The 22,887-nt window shown below is 41.3% G+C and overlaps 1 pseudogene; it reads right to left on the reverse strand.

The window, feature by feature from the left end:
- Nucleotides 1-14,338: 14,338 nt before the first annotated feature.
- On the reverse strand, nt 14,339-14,687 carry LOC143654835 (small ribosomal subunit protein eS26 pseudogene; annotated as a pseudogene).
- Nucleotides 14,688-22,887: the final 8,200 nt, after the last annotated feature.

Genomic DNA, 22,887 nt, shown 5'->3' on the forward strand with positions numbered 1-22,887 from the left:
CAAAAAACAGATAAGTTTTAATGAGGTGGGATCGTAAAAGGGTAGAGCAAAATATGGTCTCATTATCTATCTGAAAATGAGGATAGCGTAGCAGTGAAGAGGCAGCAGGAAGCGCCTCTAACAGAATTCTTCACTTTCTTATCTTTGAGCTGTCTCTGCTGGCCCCTGCTCTGCTTCCGTAGTAAGTATGGAATGATATTCCAGTTCCCTGGGGACATGGAGCAGCCTGTTACCCTGATCAACTTTGAACCAGTCAGATAGCAACCCCTTCACTAGCCCATAATCTGGAGAGGTGGTAGGACAGAGATGCCATCTGCCACCAACAAATCAACAGACTTTCATATGTGACTCAATATGCCCTGGCCACTCTTGTTGACATCAGTGTATATTGGTGGCTGAGAGGAGAGAATCAGGTCGAGTGGGCTTAGGCTCTTTAATGTGAAAAAAGCTTTTGTATCCTTGTGTTGGGAAAGAAAGGAAACACCCATCCCTCTTGCTTTTCTGTTAAATTAGAGGGTGCTTTCTGTACTGTCGATTCTTCTGAGCTATCTCTTGGCATTGACCTGGGCAATGATGCATGTGGGTCTAAGTGTGCTTGTTGTGTGGGATTATTTCTAGTCTGAAATGTTTAGGGTTCAGGAGAGCATTAAGATAGACCCTGGATCTCAAGTTGGTAGGTGCTTCATGAGGTGAAGGAGCCTGCAGGGTGATGGGCTATGGTAAAGCAGAAGGAGGACTGAAAACTCAGCTACCTTTCCTCTTGGGCCAAACCAAAGTTAGGGACAATGCATTTTAGCTACTTTATTTTGGGGGTATAAGGACCAAAATGCGGGGAAGAGATTGACAAAACAGTGTGTTTCAGTTTGCTAATGCTGCTGGAATGAGATATACCCAAAATTGGATTGGATTTTACAAAGGGGATTTATTGAGTTTCAAGTTACAATTCTAATCCTATGAAAATGTCCAAGTTAAGGCACCGACAAGAAGGTATCGTCACTCAAGAAAGGCCGATCAAGTCTGGGGTTTCTCTATCAGCTGGGAAGGTACATGATGACATCTGCTGTCCTCTCCAGGGTTCTGGTTTCAAATGGCTCTCTCAGCATCTCCAAGTGTCTGTACCTCTGTCAGCTCTCCAAGCATCTGTGCTTTCTCAAAAATGTCCCCCTCTTAAAGGACTCCAGTAAGTGGATCAAGAGCCACCTTGAATGGGAATGGTCACATCTCCATTTAATCCAGAGGTCCCACCCACAATTTAGTGGGTCACATCTCCATGGAAACAACCTAATCAAGAGGTCCCACCCAACAAAGCACCTGCTGCCACAAGATTGGATTGAAAGAACATGGTTTTTCTAGGGTACATAACAGATTCAAACCAGCATGGAAGGCAAGAGCAACGTGAAGGCCTACATTCTAGAGATTTGTTAATTATCAAGCCCAGCTAGCACCTCCGGTGCCCCATCCTGACCAGAGAGATCAGACCTTGTCTAGTCAGCCTGCCCTGAAATAACCAGGGATAGCCTGAAATAAAATTTAATCCACAGTCACTGTCCCCACCCCTCAAATTTATAATCTCTTTGACTAGCAAGAATAGCCCAGTATGAAACAATATTAATGAACACTAGATTCTTTGACAAAGATTACAAATATTATCAGTGTTTCAAGAAAAAGGGACTGATGTGGGACAGAGGAGTCAGGGAAACTTCCTGGCAAGATTCGGTTTGGGCTGGCAGTGAATTCTTCCCTCCTTTGGAATCAGATGGGGTTTGAGTCCTGGATTTACCACCAATGCTTTAAGGCTTTGGGCAGGAATATAAAGATCTCCAAGCCTCAGCGTCCTTATCTATGAGATGGGGAAATATCTAACTATGGCCTAGGCTTCTGGTGAGCATTAAATGATATCAAGCACCCAACTGAGTAAGTGTCCAATAATTTTAGATCCCTTGTTCCTTTCCATGGTTGCAAGGAACTCCCCTTTTCTGGGAATTGTTTCACTAATTTGTACACAGCACCTAGATGCAAGGCTGCTGTTTCTCCCGTGGCTATAAACAAACCATGAGTCAGTATCTACTTTTCTGAACTATGTACCCAGTTTCCCCACCTGGGCTAAGAAAATAATCTGTCTTAAACCACGAACTCCAGGGCACAGCTTGTATCATGAGGAATACTTTGCCCAAGTCGTCACTTGGCTAGAAAGACCAGAATTCTCAATTATAAAACTGATAAAATGAAGTTCAGCTTTATTCCCTAGCCACTCCTAATTTGTAAACATTTCCCAATTTTACTTTATGCAGGATAGGAAATTATAAAATGCTAGTTCTGCACTTGAATGCAGTTCATTCTAGAAAGACAGGTCTAGGAATCTGATGCCTTTTTTGTTTTTAATCCATAAGAAATTTGTCATCAATGGAGAGGAAGCACAGCATAATGGCTGCTGGACCCATACTGCCTGAACTTTCTTCCTGGCTCTGCTACTTTACCAGCTATGGGACTTTGGGCAAATTGTTTAACCTTTCTGTGCCTCAGTTTACTCATCTGCTAAATGGGGGGGGGAATAATTGTCCATATTTTATAGGGTTGCTGTGATGATTAAATTAGTTGGAAATTGTATAAGACTTAGAACAGTTTGATACAAGCAATAAATATGTATTGGTTATAATAAGTATTATTCTGTTCTCATGAAGTGGGGTGAGGGAACATTTCAGGGCCTGAGGGCTGCTGGTGCCCTAAAGAACAGCACACCAAAGAAGCCTGTACCAACTGGTATGGCAACAAAGGAAGGCATTGGAAAGAATATGCTTAGGAAGGCATGAGCCCAAAGCCAAGCCCTGATGTGATGGCCTAGGTTTGACTATTGACAGGAAGCTGGCATCAGGGAGGTCCTTTAGAATTAGACAGTCTCCATTCTAGACCCTGGGATTCCTAGATACAGCCTCCCTGCCAGCCTGGCCCAAGACCTGTTTTGGTGAGAATGACATACCAACACAGGGGTTGTCAATAACACGCCCTTTGTTCTATCCTGGATGCTTGGGTGCCACTGTATGGACATGTCTGCAGTGGCAGGCAGCTGGCATCTTAAGGATCCAGGATGGACACTCACTAAACAGAGTCCCTCCCAGTCTTGTGGTATATGATTTGGTGCACGTAGACCTGTATACATCGTATCTTGGGCTGGGCAATTACATCTCAATCACTTAATCACCCTATCCCATTCCAAGGCAATGGAGCCAGCCTGAGGCAAGCACTGGGGGTGGGAGCCAGGTAGTGTCCCTCCTTTCATCCCTTTTTTTTTTTTTAAATCCCATAGGCATTTTCTTCCAAACTTGGGCTCTAACTGCAATGTCCAACATGGGGAAACAAACCTGAAAGGCAGGATTTAACTTGTGTCTGCTGATGGTGCTGCCTTTTTGCTATTCCGAAATGCAGCCAAAAGGATCATCCTCTACCCTCCAGGACAGAAAACCTAGAAGCAGTGTGTCCTTTTACCCAGCCACTGCCTTCCCTGTGAGCATTAGACTGGTGCCTGAGAATTAGCATCTTCACTGTCATCATCAGTCATATCAGCCAGCAGGGGCCAGGTCCGAAGGAGTTTCTATGTGTTTGGTACTTCCAGCTATTTTGCTACATGCTTGGTACAATGATGCAAAATCAAACTGTTCTTCAAAGGAAAAGATGTTTATTTAGTCCAAAATTTAAATTTTAGCTGCATTCTTATGCAATCTTCAGCCAGATGTTGCAAATTGCCACAGTATGCCAAGCCACCACCAACAGTGTTCCTGAAAACCCTAGAGGACACCCCGGGCTCTATGTAGGACTCTACAAAATCTTTTCTTAGTAAGTTTATTTATTTTTTTTGGAGACTTGAGGCCTCTAAATTGTTCCTTTGCCAGATAAGCCCTGAAACCAGAGACCAGTCTCTCCAAGAAACTGGTTGCATTTCTTTACCCCAAAAGGTCAACACCCCTTTCCAGCATGAAGAAGTTAAAATGGTCATTTTCCTTATATCCCTGAAGATTGAGATAGTGATCAAATGGGAGGGAGGAGGTGTAAATGGGAAATTATGTTCTAACAAATGATTATGATTACTGGCTCATTATATACATATTTCTTTTTAGTTTCTAGTGTATTAGAATAGCTAGATGGAAATATCTGAAATTGTTGAGCTGTAGTCCAGTAGCCTTGATCTTTGATAATTATTGTATCACCATATACCTTTTATCATGTGACTGACCATGTGATTAGAAAATCCTTGTGGCTGACACTTCCTTTATCCAGCATATGGGTAGATGAGTAATAAAATTCCCTCTTCCCCCCAAAAAAAATAATGGGGAGGTATAAGGTGTATGGGATGTTTTGGGTATTCTTTTTTATTTTTATTTCTTTTTTTGATGTAATGAAAATGTTCTAAAATTGATTGTGGTGATAAATGCATAACTATATATGATGATACTGTGAGCCATTCATTGTACACTTTGGATGGATTATATGGTGTGTGAATATATTTCAATAAAGTTGCATTAAAAATCAAGTTATTTCCTCATTAGTTTCTATTACTTTGAGTCCACAAATGTTTAGTGAGCATTTAGACATTATAATAGACCTAGCAAAGTGGACCATGACATGGTAATTGCTTTAAAAAGCTTACACTCTAGAAAGAGAATAATCTTCCAAAATTTCCAAGATGGTCCACAAAGTCCTTCAAGATTGGCCCTGCCTTCCTCTTCAGCCTCATTGCTTCTCATTCACCTTCTTTGATTCATGCCTCCTTTGAGTCCTTTTTTGCACTGAGCTCCCTCCATCTCAGGGCCTTTGCACCTTCTGACCCATTAGTCTGGAATACTCCACACCTTTGCCTGGTTAACTCTCTTCATCTTTCTGATCTCAGCTTAAATATCTCTTCTTTAGGGGATTCTCTATCAACCTCATAGATTAGGTCAGGTTTCCCCCTGTACCCCATCATAGTGCCTTCCACTTTTAATTTTTATGCTTATTTGATTAATCCACCAGCCCCCACCCGCTTCTTGAGGGCATCAACCATGCTTTCCTTGCTTACTGCTGTATTCCCAGCACATAATAGATACTCACTAACTACTCTTGCATGAATGAAGATGAGAAATTAGCAAAGCAAAAACTCAAGTATATTAGTTTGAGTGCTGCCAGACAGGACTAAACATGCCAGGGTTTTATTAGGGGAAAGGCCCATGAGAAAATATGAGGAGGGAGCTGGAGAGTCATCAGATGGTGATGCAAGTCTGATTCAGGAATGAAGAAGGGAAGAAAGGAGGATTAGGTGGATCTCCCCACATATTCCTGTGCAGTCTAAGGAAAGTTTGGCAAGGCCATCAACAGCTGGATGGCCAAAGTCTATCATCAGAGGAGATTGCTGTCTCCCAGCAACAGGTCTACTGCAGTATCCCTGCTCTGCTTACTCATTGCCTGGGAGTAGACTGTGGGGTGGCCTTGGAGCCAAGGATGTCAGAGCGCAGCAGCTGGGGCCATCAGTCAATTGCATGCCTTCTTGTAGGTGGGCTGGATGTTCCTTCTCATGGGCGCCACATAGGGGTCCAAAGGAGAGAGGAGATGACTCTGGTTCGTAGGGAAGAGAAACATTAGCAAAGTTGTCTCCTCCAGAAAAGGGCAGGAAATCCTAATTCTTAGGTTCATCAAGTACTTATTGAACACTCTGAAACAGGAGGACTGATTGTGTGACTACCAGTGGGTTCTCCTGAAAAAGCATCTAACTTAGTTGAACCAAAGTAAACTCAAACACACGCTCCTCAACTCAGTTATCTCATTTAGCAAATGGAGACAAGTCCCCCTGTCTTGTGTGACATGTGACAATTAGATACCATGACCTCTGTGAATAGAGCAGGTGTACAACTAATAAGATTTGAAAATGAGTTTGGTCTTCCCTGCATTTTCTGCTTTTCTGACCACTTGAACAGGGCTGATAGTTTATGTTTTCAAAGAAACTTTTGGCTTAGGAAGTGTGTTTTTCTTGTAATTACTTCCATCAACAGTCCCCTGAGGCTTTATCCTTAAGATCATTTCTCAAGCAAAAGAACCGCAGTTTAACTATGTGATCAGCACCAAAAGAAGATTTAGTATTGAGTTACCACATTTAAGGAAATCTCTAGGGAAGGGCTGGATGATATATGCTTGGCACAAGTTGTTCACTGCGGGGTTGGTTTCTTAATTCTTAACCCCAAGGTATTTATGTGTTCAGTTTCTGTTACAGCACAGTCATTGGGACATTGCTTAGTCAGGGTTCTTTCCCTGAGGGAAATGGATATTTGGGGTAGGGGTGGACACCCTCCCTTTCCTATTGCCAAAGTAAGTGGGTGGTTCTGCCCTTCCCAGATTCTCCACTCTGCATTACTCTTTCAGTAACTTTTCCCCTTCAATGCCACCCCTGAAGTTGATCTTATCCTGGTCTCAACCATTGAGTCACCCTGTTCTTTCTAAGAATAGGTTTAATTCAGCCACTATTTCTTGAGCAACTAGTAGCTGCAGGAATTGTGCCTCAGAATTCTGATACACAGAATGAGGGGGAGGACAGTGCGATGGTGGCTCAGTGGCAGAGTTCTCGCCTGCCATGCCGGAGACCCGGGTTTGATTCCTGGTGCCTGCCTGTGCAAAAAAAAGAATAAGGGGGAGCTTCAGGCATGGCAAATCCATGAAATATATCCTGCTACCCCTCACTCCTGCCCATGGAGAAAACTGCCAACCAATCACAGCATTCTCCCCACTGAGATTGGACATGGCCTCAAAATCATTCTCAGCACAATGGTCCACGTGGCTGCTATAGATGATTGGAGTCATATGTGAGATGACCTTAAATATCCCTGGGAGATCTAACAAAGAAAATAGAAGCAATCAATAATTCAAGCCATAGTGTAAATTTCAGTTTCAATTGTGTATTTCTCCTCATCGGTGGTTCTAGGGAAGTGGGAGACTGATGGACCTGGACTGGGGGACGGGGTGGGGAGAACACAGGTGAGAGACTAGGAGGAAGGAGGTAAAGGAAGGCAGTGACCTGGACTCCAGGAGGGAAATTTTCTGGCCCAGGTGCATGAGTGGTCGCCAAAGCTCATTTCATACAAGGGATCTTTGGTGCAGAATAGAACTGCCAAGAGAAGCTAATTGCTGGGAGTTGATACCTGGGGTTCTTACTTTAAGAAGTGTAACCTTATCCATTTAGTCAGAGGTTGTTCTGAGCTCCCAACAACTTCCTAGCACTGAGTGCTAGTGGAGCCTGGGGGAATGGAATGGGCTTTCAACATTTTTGACTGTCAGTAATCTAAACGGTCATCCTGCTGTGTATGGTTTGGTGGTGGTGGTGGTGAGCCTCTTCTCCCTCTATAGAAGCCCAGTGGGTGGGATCCTCCATCTTTTACTTCCTGGCAGCTGGGCCATCTCTCATGGCCTCTCACAATGGGATATCCTGAGTGAGTGATGCCAAGATAAAACAAGGTTAGAATCCATCCACAGAGGCTGTGCAGTGGTGTCCTATGACTGGAGGATTGGGCCAAAGTGGAGTGGTACCTGGTGAGACTATTCCTGCTGCTCAGGCCCTACATGCCCTGGCCTCCAACTTCTCCATTTCTGTGAATCACCAATTACCTTCCAATTAATTCCTACTTTGCTTAAGATAGCAGGGCCAGTTTCTGTTGCATGTAGGCAAAATCCTTATTGACAAAGTTAGGTAAAGAATAGGACAGTGTTGTCTTAATATTTTCTAAGTCCATGGACACCAGTTTTGGTGGTGCCATATGTGACATGAATAATAAAGAGAATTCAATTTAATCCTACAGGCCTTGAATCAGTGGTCTAATGGAGACAAGCACTGGGCTTTGTGCTGTGAGTGATGCAAATAGGGCTATTTAGCCAGTACCCATTGATATTATGTTCTGGCTCATGCTTTTTCTGATTGGTCAGGGAATCAAATCTGATTGACTTGTGTCTGGTCTTTTCAGTTGTAAAATATTTGTAATACCATTCTTGGATACAAATATGGGGATAACTCAAATGTGAACATAACAGAAAGAAAGAGAGGGAGAGAGAAAGGAAGATCATGTGACTAATTATGGTACAGGGGGGAAAGAAAAAAGCATTATATGTTTTTTAAAATATGTATTACAAAGTATTATGGGAATGAATGGGATCCAGATTTTCCTGGGTGAGGGGGCCACATTTGCTCCAGGACTTGATGTCAACAGCGGAAGAAGGGGTGAAGGAGATTCGGCACTGCGGAAGGAGCACGGGCAAGGGCATGGTGTTGAAGAAGTGTGTTTGCCTTGTTCTAGAGAGATGGAAGGCTCGAAGATAAGGAGGGACCCGAGGATAGATGAGAATGGGAAAAAATGGGGTGTGAGGAAACCATGGAACCCCTTGAAAAGCCTGTTCAGGAGAGTGGACATTTCCCCCCCAACCCAGGTCAAGAGAAGCCATTGATGTTTTATAAGCAGGGGGCAAAGTTTGAAATAGTGCCTAGTTAAAAGACAGAAATGAGGCAAATTGATCAGCTTACAAGAGTCATATGGTAATGAGTGTGTGTGTGAAAGAGGGAGGATGGTTTTCTATAGAGATGAAAATAAGGGGCAGATATAAGAGACAGACGACGTAGGACTGAGGAGAAGTGGGGCTTTGAAGGAGACCCAAGGTTTTAAGCATGCTGAGAGGAGGGGATGCACTGAGACAAAGGACCCAGGAGAGTTTGCTAGATTGGGAACAGGGAGCCAGGTATAGGACACATTGCATCTGAGGGACTGACAGTATGTACATCTGGACATGGCCAACAGGCAATGGAAATTTAGATCGGGAGCTCAAGAATGTGACCAAAGCTTAAGATAAAGGTTCATTTGGGAGTTGTCATCATAGACTAACTAGTTGCAATAGCAAGTTGTTTAGTTTCCTCAATCACCCAAAGCAAGGCTTGGGTGCCCAGTTGCATGGGTGAGGGCAGGTGAACTGGTGCTTTCTGGTGGCCTAGATGGCCAGTCCAGATTCCCCCAAAGCAGTTCTTAGATCCTTGAGATTCCAAGAAACGGGGGGCATTAGCTCTATCTACCCTCATTCAGTACAGACCTGCCCCCCACCCCCAGCCCCAGTTGTCCAGCTTCTAATTCAGAAAACAACAGCTGGAGAGGTCAACAGCTGTGAGTTGGGAATCAAGAATGCATCCAGGATGAAGACACTGGTCACAGCTGCTGCCAGGATGAGAGTATGTATTTGAATGTGTGTGTGACTCATAGCAGACAGTGGGTAAGGATTGCTAGCCAACTTTTTTTTTACGCCTGATAAATTTAATGCTCTTTAAAAATATGTTGAATTCTGTACTGAAGATTATTTCACTTCATATTTTATTCCAAATCTTGTTGATTAGAAAATCAGAAATTTGACTTTCCAGATTCTTGGACTGTAGGTGATTGCCCTTTGCACACACCAGACTGGCCTGGCCTCACGCTGGCAGTGAAGTCTGTTCAAAGTCTCCTGGGTTGGCTGGGAGCTGCCTCCTGCCCATGCCTTGAGGAGAGGCATAGGGATCTAGGTATATGTGGAAAGATGAACAGTTCAACATAAGGCTGTTGCTCCTATCCCAGCTGAAGAGAGGCCTCTTCCTGGAAAGTTATTAGGGGTTTGTGTGTGGGTGGTTTCGTTCCTGACCAAACATAGGGTAATCTATAACAAATCATAATTTGGATTACATCCCCATCCTCCTAACCCCACAACCAAATATTTGTCTGAGGAAGCCGTTCCTCAGGCCAAAGAGAGGCACGACAAACCTCCACAGAAGGGCCAGGAAACACTCCGGCCAGCCAGTAGGCTCACCCCAAGGCTGGAAGGGAACCACAGCTCCCTCGTCATACTAGGAAAGGACAGGACATAATTTTCCCTCACAGTGCTCTGGGTTTCTTCAGCCCACAGCTGTTGGTTCCCAACCAGGTGATTGTGCCAGCCAGGGAACGTTTGGCAATGTCTTGAGACTTTTGTTTGTCACCATTGAGGGGAGAGGGGAACGATACTGGTTTCTACTGGACTGAGGCCAGGGATGAGCTAACCATCCTACAATGCCAAGGACAGCCCCCACAACAAAGAGTTATCTGGCCCAAAATGTCAATAGTGCCCAGGCCAAGAAACCCTAAAGTATACCGCACTCTTAGAAAAACAGTACTTTCACCAGTGGTTAGGGTTGGTCCTCAAACAGAGAGTAGATAAGCCTTTTAGTAGGAGGGTAGCCCCAGCGTGCTGGTAAACCACCTCTCCAGGAAAAAAAAACAAAAAACTGGGTTTGTAGTCTTTGCCAATTTCCCTCATATAAATACTCTCACCACAGTCAATTTCAACCTCCCGCTGTCAGTGTGTTTAAGGTAGAGGTGGGAGCTGTTCCATAGAATAGGTTCTCACTGGCTGGTACCAGTGCGCTCCAGACACTCATCTGGGCCCTAGTGATTCTCAAATCTCAGGAGAAACAAGCAAAGGCAGCATGCATCCAACAAATAATTGTGACTGTCATTGTCATGCTGAGCCATGTTAGAGCCCGAGGCAAAAAGAAAAATCAGTAACACTGATCCTTCACTTAGAATGTTGATATTTTATTCATCATGGATTTTTTGTTGTTACTTTTGATTTTTAAAAATATTGCATTAAATATTGTTTATCTATTTTATCTTTATCTCTTCAGCCTCCTTTCCCTTGTCTTCCTCCTCATTTTTCTTCTTTGTACTTATCATAGCAGAATGATTATGCCACGAGAGCCAGGCTGTCCAAGTTCTGCCATTTACTAACCATGAGACCTTGGGCAACTGTCTGACATATAAGTGCTTAGTATTATTTGTCTTTCTATCTCTATCTCTTTATCTATCTATCTATCCATCTATCTATCTATCTATGTCTAGCAAATATTGAGTGTTTACTATGTGTTGAGCACTTTGCTAATTATTTTGCATACATTCTCTCCTTTAATCTACACGCGAAAGCACAGATACACACACAAACAGTGGGAGACTGATGGATAAAGAAACTGAAGGCCAGAGTCACACAGCTAGGCAGGGGTGGGGCCAGGACGCCTCCTCCAAGCTGTCTGGTTTGAAAGCCTGCCCTCATAAACCTCATCTTGTATATATTTTGAGACCCAGGACCATGCACAGCTTCCTCACTGCTTATGGTCTGCCTTAGGGCACCCACCACCCTGAAGGTCTCTGAGAAACCCCGGTGAACCCAGGTCATCCCTGTCTGAGGCACAGCACCTAGACCCAAGGTCCCTGTAAATGTGATGGTAGGAAAGTCTGGCCCTCTCACTTCTGAAGACCAAGTGTGCATCTATTCTACTTCTTTTCCCTCTATCCTAACACTTGGTGTTTGCTTTACTCAGGATACCACGAATGGGGGTGGAGTGGGGGGTGGCACCCTTTATAAAAATAGCATGGCCTGGAATTCCTTAAGGAGACTTTCATGCTTCCTGAGGAATGTTATTGAGGAGAGTTGAAAGCTCTGTCAACCAAGGCCCTTGTAGAGGGAGGAGCGGCAACAAGTGTTCTAGAAGGTCACAGTTGCCCAAATAATCTCCCACCAAATTAAAAACCTGACTTAGGAAATTTAGGCTTTGTCATTAACTAGTTATGTGCACAACTTCAGAGGCTCCATTCATAAACTACAATGTGGGCGGTGTCCTGGGGCTCTGTGACATGTGATACTGCTTCTTAAAGTCTCTTCCGGCTCTTTATAGTTCAAATCAAAGGAGGACTCCCATCCAGATTTCTCTCTGCAGCAAATCCTGAATGACAGCTGCTTTTCTTCTAGGGAATCCTCACCAGACCTTGAAGGCAACTATGAGAAGACTGTTCTGACTCTGACATACACCCATGTGGTCTACATTTCAGGACAAATGGTCTGACAGATGCTATTGCTCAAGTGTCCTCCAGTTAGTCTGGCTCCTTTGTGGCATCCTGCACTTTTCCATAAATTACATCTCACAAATCTGTAATAATGCAGATATTTGCCTAATGGTTTACCATTTGTCTGCCATCCAGACTAGCTCCATGAGGACAGGGACCAGACTCATTGTGTTCATTACTTGTCTTTAGCATATATTAGATATTCAATAACTGTTAGTAGGATGAATGAATGAAAGAAGATCTGAGACATATTGCATATCCAAATGGGTGGAGGGACGCCTAGAAGACCAAATTAAGGTTAGGCAAGGTCTCAAAGAACCACTCCCCTTCCCTGAAAAGTTGAGGACAAGAATTCTAATATGGTGCCTAAAGCAGGGTTGGAATAATGTTAAATCATGATGCTGAACTATGAATGACTATAAATCTTACAGACCATAGTTAATGGACTAAAAATTTGTTTTCCAGAATATTCTGTTTACTGTGGAGAACAAGCTATGGAATGGCCTCTTGAGACTGCCAAGCCTTTTGATAAAGTAGGATGTGATAATGTGGGCTCTCATTGTCCTCAGAGTTTGTCCTGGATAAAACCCAGCTTCTTCCCCTAGGAGCACACTGAAATGGTCTGGGACAGCCTCTAAGGCCAATCTGGACCCTTTGGGCTAGCAGTCGGTGTTAGGGGTGGGGCCATTAGGAGGAAACCATAGGGGATACTAAGGGAACAGCAACTCCCTAGTTTCTCCATAGTTTTGTTTTGACCCAATACTCCAGGTGGGAGAGAACACAAAGAGAGATGGTGCAAACTAAGCAAAATTTAGTTAAAATACTTATCCTCCTAGATTAGCCATACCCATTAATTATATGGATATTGAATTCTCCCAGTGCCATTTGGCAAAGAGACTGCTTTTTTCCCCATTGAGTAGACTTGGCACCCTTGCCAAAAATCAGTTGGCCAAAGCCCTTGATCTTAAGGCTTGCTCTAATGAAGTTTATGTATGTAGTGGAGAAGCTTAGCCTACCTATAGCTATGCCTAAGTGTTACTTCTGGAGGACCTCTTTTGTTGCTCAGATGTGGTGTCACTCTCTCTAAGCCCAAGTCTGCAAGTGAAATTACTGCCCTTCCCCCAATGTGGGACATGACATCCAGGGGTGAAAGTCTCCCTGGCAGCTTGGGAAATAACTCCCAGGGATGAGTCTGGCTCTGGTACTGTGGAGTCAACAATGCCATCCTGACCAAAAAGGGGAAAAGATGTGTAACAGATAAGGTATCACTGGCTGAGAGAGTTCAAATAGAATTGAGAGGCTACTCTGGTGGTCATTCTCACGCAAGATTCAGTTAGACATTACTACCTATCATAACTTGCCATACACCAACAAAACCATTCCAACCAATCCTAAAGAACATCTAGAGCAATATATAAGATTCTACAAAGGTTCCATGCACTAGAATAACTTTCCAGAAACTTACAACCTCCATATGGGTTCCTGGTCCAGATAAAACCTGAACCTAGAGGTACCAGCCTCTCCAGAACATCAGCTAGTTCCATCTCCCTACCCCATTTTATTGACAGCCCCTTCCAACATGAGAAAGTTAGAATGGGTATAGTGCAAATTCTCCTAAAAAGTAGGAGAAAGATCAAAGATGAAGGTGGAGTTATATAGAGGTTAACAAACAAGTATGATTGCTGAATCATTATATTGATGTTTCTTTTAGTCTCCAGTATCTTAGAGCAGCTAGAAGTAAAAACCTAAAATTGTGGAATTGTAACCTCTACCAAACCTTGAAATTTGTTCTACAATGAATTGTGCTGTGCTTTGAAATTTATTGCTTTTTTTGTATATATATTATTTTACACAAAAAAGAAAATAAAGGATGATAAAAAGCATATATTCCTTCTAGCCTCCAATATTCTGGAGCAGCTAGAAGAAAAAATCTGAGATGATGGTATGATAGTCCATGACAAACTCTGGGATCTGCCCTATAACTACTTATTGAAGAGTGGTTTGAAAACTATTGCTTTTTCCTTTCTTTGCTTTGTATCTATGTTATAGTATACAATAAAAAAGTTTTTACAAATGAATTGGCCATGGATTTACGGATTTATTTTTGAACTATGAGTTATATTCCATCGGTCTATATATTTATACTTGCTAGTACCACATTCTTTTGATTACTGTAGCTTTGTAATTAGTTTTGAAGTCAGGAAGTGTGAGTCTTCCAACTTTATTCTTTTTTCAAGATCATTTTGATCTTTCAAGGCTCTGGCCCTTCCATATGAGTTTGATGATTGACTTCTCCATTTCTGCAAAGAAAGCTACTGGAATTTTTATTGGAATTGCATTGCATCTGTAAATTGCTAATATTGACATCTCTTTTTTAAAGTTTAATTTCCATTTTATTTTCTTTCCAGAGAGTAGTTTTCTTTAGTCTTTATGGACTCAGCTCCTTACATGGGCTTTGGTGGAGGTCATGGGGCAGCACCTGCAGATCTAAATAGGAGTGGGGGTGTCCTGTCCTTTTGGGCTTCACAAGATTGGTTTCTGAGCACCTTGCTGTGAATGGTGCAACTCATGCAGTTATGTAAGTTTCACATACAGCTTAGGAAGCACATAGGCATCGAAGACACTTGCATCAGAAATGTCCCTGGTGGCTGTGGCCTCTATTATGTTTGGAATGAAGAACTTCTTAATGGCCTTATCCTTGGGCACAGAGTGCAAACAGTTTGTGGCATAAATAGGCTGCACGTGGCCACAGCCCTTTTTGATACGACCATTGTTCCTTCTTGTCTTTGTCATTTTGGAAATGAGCACATGAGAGATAGTATTGACATCTTAATGATATTTAATTTTCTAATCCATGAACATGGGATGTCTTTGCATTTATTTAGGTCTCCTTTAATTTCTTCAGCAATGTTTTAGAGTTTTTCATGTATAAGCCCTTTATGTTCTTGGTTAAAGTCATCCTAGATATTTTATTCTTTGAGTTGCCACGGTTAATGGAATTGTTTTCTTGATTTCCTTTATAGCTTTTCCATTGCTGGTGTATAAGGACACCAGTGATTTTTGCATGTTCATCTTGTACTCTACTATTTTGTTGAATTCATTTCTTGATGCCAGTAGTTTTCCTATAGATTTTCAGGATCTTGTATATATAGGATCAGGTCAGCTATGAATAGGGATTGATTTACTTCTTCCTTTCCAATTTGGAGGCCTTTTATTTCTTTTTTCTTGCCTAATTGCTCTAGCCTGAAATTCCAGTATAATGTTAAATAGCAGTGGTAAAAGTGGATATCTTTGTCTTGTTCCACACCTTAAGGGAAAAACTTTCAGTCTTTCATCATTGAATATGATGTTATTCTTGGGTTTTTCATATATGCCCTTTATCATGTTGAAGAAGTTTCTTTCTATTTCTATTTTTATGAATATTTTTATCAAGAAAGTTTGCTGCTGGATTTTGTCAAATATCTTTTCTTCATCAACTGAGATGATCGTGTGTTTTTTCCCCTTCATTTTATTAATGTGGTATATTACATGACTGAGTTTCTTATGTGAATCACCCTTGCATTCCTGGATAAACTCCAGTTGTTCATGGTATTAACCTTCTAAAGGTACTTTTGGATTTGATTTGCTAGGATTTTGTTGAGGAGTGTTGCATCTATATTCATAAGGGATATTCATCTATAATTTTCTTTTCTTGTGAGCTTTATCTGGCTTTGGTATTAGGTGATGGTGGCCCCATAGAATAAATGCAGAGTTCTTTATGGGGGAAGTAGGGCACTTCAGGGCTACACAATGGACTAGGAGATAAGGAAAGGGTGTTTTTGCTAAGAGGTCTGTACCTGTCAGGGTGAAGATGGCTCAGAGAAGATGAATAGAAGGAGGCAGGCAACTTCACAAGTCAAGTGAAATGGATTATTAATGATGTGCAGGTAAACTTTACATCACCATGAATGCTTATGGTATACAGATGATTTGTACCCTACTCTGCTGTTAGCACAGAACAGGATGTAAAGAATCCACCGCCTTGCCAACATTAACTTTTTTCTCTTTCTTTCTCTCTCTGTGTTTGGTATAAGGATTTTAAAGGAAATGTTGGTAGTAGTTTGGGGAGTAAGACATATAATTGCGTTAGTACCAGCTTTGGGCAGGAAAGTATAAGAGATGATTAATTACTTTTGAAAACTGCTTTGAGATCCTCTGTTAAAAGAGAAATAGGATTATAAGGTGTGATTACTGGATATGCAATTACAACATGTGATTATATGCTAGAGTGGTGCTAGACTATTTCAAATATATCCCTCTCCTTTAAATCTCCAAACAGAAAAATATGTGCTGTTAGGGTGGGTGCAGGGAAGAGGGCCGGAAGGGAAGAGGAAATGGTTGAGAAAAGACTACTATTTCATGTTAACCTGGAGGGAAGATAGCATCAGGACCCCAGGGCCTGTGTACAAGTTGCACATCTGGGTGTGGGACAAGGGCCTTTCTTACATCCTCATTGGGGTTTGCCCCTCTGTGAAGTTTATCCTCACCCTGCAATCTGAATGCTACTGACTTTTAGGGCAGTCTGTTTGTTCAAGATTTACCAATGGAGTTATAACTGCTATGTTGTTACAATGATGAAAACTATCTTTGATTTTTCAAGAGTACCGCAGAATTGTTCTCTGTTGTATTATTAGTATTTGGACAACAACCATTGATCATGAAAACCTTCATTGTTCTCTGCATTTATAGTACAGCTCTTCTTAGAAAGTTCCACATCTCCTTTCAACAAAGTCTTATTTTGAGAGGAGGGCTGCTCTAATATACATCATACAGCTAGAGTGAGGCCACCTTAGACAAGCAGCAGTCTCTTACAGCACGTACCAGGAAGCAGGAACATGTATTAGTTAAATGGATTCTGGATCCACTCCAATTCCGGATCTGCTATGCCTATGTACATGACTTTAGGCAAGTTGTTCAACCCCTCGGAGTCAGTTTCCTCATGTGAGAAATAGGATAGAAATAGTGCTTACTTCTTTGGCTTATTGTGAGTAATTATATTGACTACTTTTAATAGGGCCACGTATATAGGGAAAACTATATAAGTGTTTGTTGCTGTATCTATTGTTGTTGATGTTGTTATAATCCTCACCTTCTAAGAAACTACAGGCTGATTTAAAGAGAATTATCATTATCATTACTATTAAAGTCTCCTATAGAAACTAAGATTGATTTAAAGCAAAATGCTGAAATAGATAAAATAATTTTGGGTCATCTCCAACTCCAATTCTAAATTTCTCTCTTTTCCTTCTGAAACATTTCCATGGCTTGAGGTTTTAATGATCTGTTAAGCATTCTCCTGTGAGTGTAAGCTATGTAAGGTATGGACATATATAAGGATCAAGTCGCGCTTTCAAAGGAGAAAGAAAGTTTGAAATTTTCCTGAAAAACAAAGTAATAAATCCTATAGACTTCTAGAACTTTGAATCTGGTCTTCAGGAGCCATCTAGTTCAAACTCAGAGTAGGCAAATGATTCACTCTTGGAGACAGACATGACTGATTAGTAGTAGACTGGGACTAAAGTCTTGGGCTAAGTTAGACAATTAAGAACTGTGATTATGTAGCCCATGGCATGACGTATTGTAAAACTGTTTCTACTGAGCTGTACCGTGGCAATATAGACCATCTCTTCAGAAAAGGAAGTTCATCAGATTGCCCATGAAATTCACTCTTTTATGCACTTGAGAGGGTGTTGCTGAGGATATCATCCTGACATCACACATCCTCTTTATAAAGACTGTTGTGCGTCCATGGCTTTCAATTCTAAGTACAGGGGATAGCTTTTGCCTCTAGAACAACTGGTCTGTTTTCATCCAATGAATACCTCAAACTTTTTATCCCATCATGTATCCCTCTTTGTTTTGGCTAATAGGAAGCTCAAGGACAAATTCATATTCTATCATTGTGAATAGAAGCCAAGAGCTACCACAAATATTCATTATAGCTGAAAACTTTGTAGCCAGTTTCCTTAACTTGTTCTACTATATGCTAACCTCTATGATATAATAGGTATGTGGGGTGTGGGGTGTGGGTTTGGGGGAAGAAAAGGAGTTTCAGGGTCCTTTACATTGCATACTTTACCCCCTTCTTGGGTATTCATGATGTACATATTAGCGATCTTAAAGGTTCTGAAAAGTCAGATGGTTTACAAACAAAACAAAAAGTTTTTAAAACCTTGTTTACACCTATATTTGTAAAATTCATTTGCTCACAGAATCTTTTTTCACTTTTTATTTTTTTTAACTTTTATTGTATTGTATAACATATATACAAAGCAAAGAAATAAAAAATCAATAGTTTTCAAAGCACTCTTCAAAAAGTGGTTACAGGAGAGATCCCAGAGTTGGTCATGGGCTACCATACGATCCTCTCGCATTTTTCCTTCTAGCTGCTCCAGAATATAGGAGGCTAGAGGGCTTAAATACTTTTTTAGCATCACAATCGACTTTTTTTTCCTTCTTTTTTTGTGAACAATAACAAAAATACAAAACTATAAATTCAAAGCATAGCACCACAATTAGTTGTAGAACATATTTCAGACTTTGACATGGATTACAATTTCACTATTTTAGGTTTTTATTCTAGCTCCTCTAAAATACTGGAGACTAAAAGGGATATCAATTTAATGATTCAGCATTCATATTCATTTGTTAATCCTATCTTCTAAGTATAATTCCACCATCACCTTTGATCTTTCCATACCTCTCCTTGGTTGTTTGGGCTATAGCAATTCTAAATTTTTGCTACTGGAAGGGTCTGTCACTAATATGGAGTAGGGAGATTGGAAGTATCTGATGTTCTGGAGAGGCTGGGCTATATGTCCGGATTTATCTGGACCAGGGACCCATCAGGAGGTTGTAGGTTTCTGGAAAGTTACTCTAGTTGCCTGGAACCCTTGCGGAATCTTATGTATTGCCCTAGGTGTTCCTTAGGATTGGCTGCAATGGTTCTGATTGGGGGTGGCAGGTTATGACAGGTAGCAAGGTCTACCTGAAGCTTGCGTAAGAGCAACTTCCAGAGTAGCCTCTCAACTCTCTTTGAACTGTCTCTGCCACTGATACTTTATTAATTATACTTCTTTTCCCTCTTTTGGTCAGGATGTAATTGTTGATCCCACAGTGCCAGGTCTAGATTCATCCCTGGGACTCCTCTCCCACGTCGCCAAGGAGACTTTCACCCCTGGATGTCATGTCCCATGTAGAGATGAGGGCAATGATTTCACTTGCAGGGTTGGGATTAGAGAGACTGAGGCTACATCTGAGCAACAACAGAGGTCCTCCAGAAGTAATTCTTAGGCATACCTGTAAGTAGTTTAAGCTTCTCCACTACCTACATAAGCTTCATAAGGGTAAGCCTCATGATCGAGGATATGGCCTATTGATTTGGGTATCCCTATGGTTTGACACAGTATCAGGGGATTCCCTGATGGTAAGGTTTAATAGTTCCATAGTCTTTCTCCCCTCCCTCAGAGGACTTTGCCAATACTTTTTGATTATCTGCTTAATATGCACTAGGATGTTTCCAGGCATTACAATAATCTATACAGGATTAAAGGACTTCTTTCTTATTCTGTGCTTCCTGTGTTTCAGTTGTTCAAATAGCCTATACAGATAGGTTGAATTAGATTATACACTACAGAAAATTTCAGTTCCAGATCAAATATACCTTTCTTCCATTGGTTTTAAAAAGTATGTATGGTTCTAAAATATAGACACTGTCTTCCTTACCCCTGTGTTCTGAATTGATCACAGAATCTTTAAAAAAAATTTCTCACAAGTATCTAGCTTTTTAATGGAATTTGTTTTGGGAAACACTACCGTTCAGTAATCTGTATTCAGATCCTATTCATTGGATTCATGACAGTGCAAAAGTTGGGAAACTTGATTCTTTCTGCTTCAGTGTAGCAGGAAGAAAGTCCAGGCTATGTAGATTGGACCAGATGACTGATGAGATATCTCTTCCAGCTCTTAAATTTGAGAATTCCTGATACAAAAAATGAAGAAAAGTTTCTCAAGAGTGTCTGTTTCTTAGAATTTAAGCTTCCTAATATGAATAGTAAAGCTAGAAATTGAAACATTGTATAACATTTCTGGTGCTGTTTCTCTGAGTCTACTCCAAAAGATTGCTTTTAAAAAAGTGTTTATAAGGTGGTCAAGCCAAAGTTGAATAGGTGTGTTATGCATGTTTTCTAGCTTCTGTAAAGTAATTAACATCTATACATGCTTCCCAGTGACTGTGCCCCACCTATACCTCTGTTACTCATAGAAAATTATGGCCCAGCCTGCTTACAAATAAACAACCTCAAACGTGCAGGGGCCACCAGTTTCAAAGACAGCCAAGCAACCCCTGAGTAAGCCACCCCTGTCAAACCATAAGTTGGCTCTTGCTCTCTTTGTCTCATGAGCTACCCCTGGTATTTCCCCCATTTGGCCCTGTGTGGCCCATTACCCTCTCCCCAGAAAATTGTGAATATAATAAACCTTTAACCCCGCCCCCCCAAAATTATTTATAGAAACAACCCCAAGGAGTATTTTCAAAGACACAAATTTCCTTTGAAAAGTATTAAAATCAAACAATGTGAGGTTTTCATCTAAACTCCTTTCTTGAGTATAGTATTTACAATCCTCTCCTTCCTTCTTTGATAAAGACTTGCTTAATGGGGCTGATGCAATTTCATGGCATATTTTGAGGAGGTTGTGCAACTAGATATATCTCCTCGAACAGGGAGCCCATTCAGAGACAACACAGGCACCTTTGCCTTTAAGATCCTTCCCCTGATAGTAAAACTAAACAAACAAAAAAACTCGGTGGAGTGTAACCGTGTACCTGGGAGTCAGCCTGAGACTTGCCTACACAGTATATCGAGCCTTAGATGTTGCTCCATCCTCTTGACCAGTGAGCCAAAATCCAAGGAAAAACAGCAAGGCTAGCTCACCTTCAAAGAGAGGTGGCAGCATGTGCAGAGAGAGGACAGGCTTTCATGGAGCCCTTGGTGGACATCTAACATCCTCAGCCACCTGCCAGATGAGTCACCATAACCCTCCCTTCCCCCACTCCCTTGGGGCCTTTCATCATGTCATTGTGAGGAGTGGGATTTTGTTATTTTCTCTGGACCACTTGTCTCTGAGTTTTTCCTCCCTGTTTGACTTTTATTCATTTTACTCAAATCTGATGCCTACTATGTATGTATCAGGCATTTTATCACAGAAATGCATATGACCTTGTCCTTGCCCTTCAGAAGCTCACAATGGAGAAGAGCAGCTGGGTGCTGGGAACAATGCCGGTACAAAGGGACAAAGACTCCGAATGAAGGTGACTTTTGAGTTGGGTCTTAGAGAATATGTTGGACACTGATTTTTCCATTAACAGAATTATTTTTTTCCTGCTTAATGGCAACCAGTCTGCTAGAAGAGGAAACCTAAGCCAAAAACTTGTTTTGAATTAACTCAGGAGATTAATTGAGAGAACCTATTAGCTGGAGGCTAAACTTTTACATCAAGCAATTCAGGGAATAATCCAGCCTTAATCATTGCAGTTATTGGAGGACAATGCCATCTAGAAAGTGGAATCTCTGGAACTTACCCTAAAGTTTCCCTGATAGGAAGATATTCTAAGGTTGGTCTTTGGTTTTGGAAATTCCCTAGAATTAACTTGGCTTTTGTTCAAATATACCTAGTTCCCAACCTCATTGCATGCCCTCAGAAAATAAATGGCACATTTAAACTGCCGTATAGCTGAAAATAAAGATCATTACTGAAAAATTGGTTTTAATTTAATTTCAGAAGAAATTTCACAAAGAGTAAATCATGTGGGGTAAGCTGGCTGCTTGAGTTTGCTGTTCCTTAGGAAGTTGACACTGGAAGGTGATTAGCTAGTCCTAGTTCAAGGCAGTTTTGCAGAATTTTCTCAAGTTACTTTTATGGGCATAAAACCATGGGTATCAACCATGTGACATAATACCCACCATTTCCCTGGCTGTACAAATAGTTCTCTAAGTTTGCAGTAATAAAAAAAATCTTTCTCTTTAACAAATACATTTTTTCTTTAGACTTAGCACTGCAGGTTTTCAAAAAATTTTAAAAAGTCAAATCAATTTAATAATTAGCTTTGGCTGCCTATCTTTATTATATTCAGACCCTGATAGCACCTTTATCTTCCACTATGGAGCTGGACAGTTTCTATATGGCCTGCTTTCCAGCACCCAAACTTAAATAGGATCTTTTATCATCAAAACTATGGGGCTAGCATTAGTATTTAAGAGCCATACCTATGTTTCAGTTTCCAGTTTGAAACTTAGGAATCATTATGTCCACATTTGAGAGTTTTGCTCTTCACTCTCCATCATCATGTACTCTTTTATGGTATTTTAATCGGTACCTTGTCACTTTTAGCAGATGTCAAACTCCTTAATAACAAAGATTGTATTTGTCTCAGTTTGCCAGGCTGCTATGACAAATACCACACAATGGATTGGCTTAAACAATGGGAATTTATTGGCTCACAGCTTTGAGGTTAGGAAAAGTCCCAAATCTGAGGTGTTAGCAAGGCAATACTATCTCCCTGAAGACTGGTGTTCTGGGACCAGCTGCTGGGTTGCTTGAGTTCCTTGGCTTCCCAGTCACGTGGTGATGTCCTCTCCCTTCTCCTCTGGTTTCTGTTGACTTCCTAGTTTCTGCTTTTCCATGTGGCTTTCTCTTCAATAACCTTTCAGTACAAGGGTTAAGGTCCAACCTCCTTCGGTTGGGCCATACCTTAACTAAATAGAACATCTTCAAAAAGTCCTATTTTTAATGATTTACACCCACAGGAATGGATTAAAACTAAGAACATGTTTTCTTGGATGGTGCTTAATTCTACCTGCCACAGAATCTCACTTAGCTTTGTATTCCACAGTTCATTACTTAAAGAAAGGGCTTAAGAAATATTTGTTAAGAGGTGAATCAGAGGGTAGGCCAT

Source organism: Tamandua tetradactyla, chromosome 14 (assembly GCF_023851605.1).
Source record: "Tamandua tetradactyla isolate mTamTet1 chromosome 14, mTamTet1.pri, whole genome shotgun sequence".
Lineage (NCBI taxonomy): Eukaryota > Metazoa > Chordata > Mammalia > Pilosa > Myrmecophagidae > Tamandua > Tamandua tetradactyla.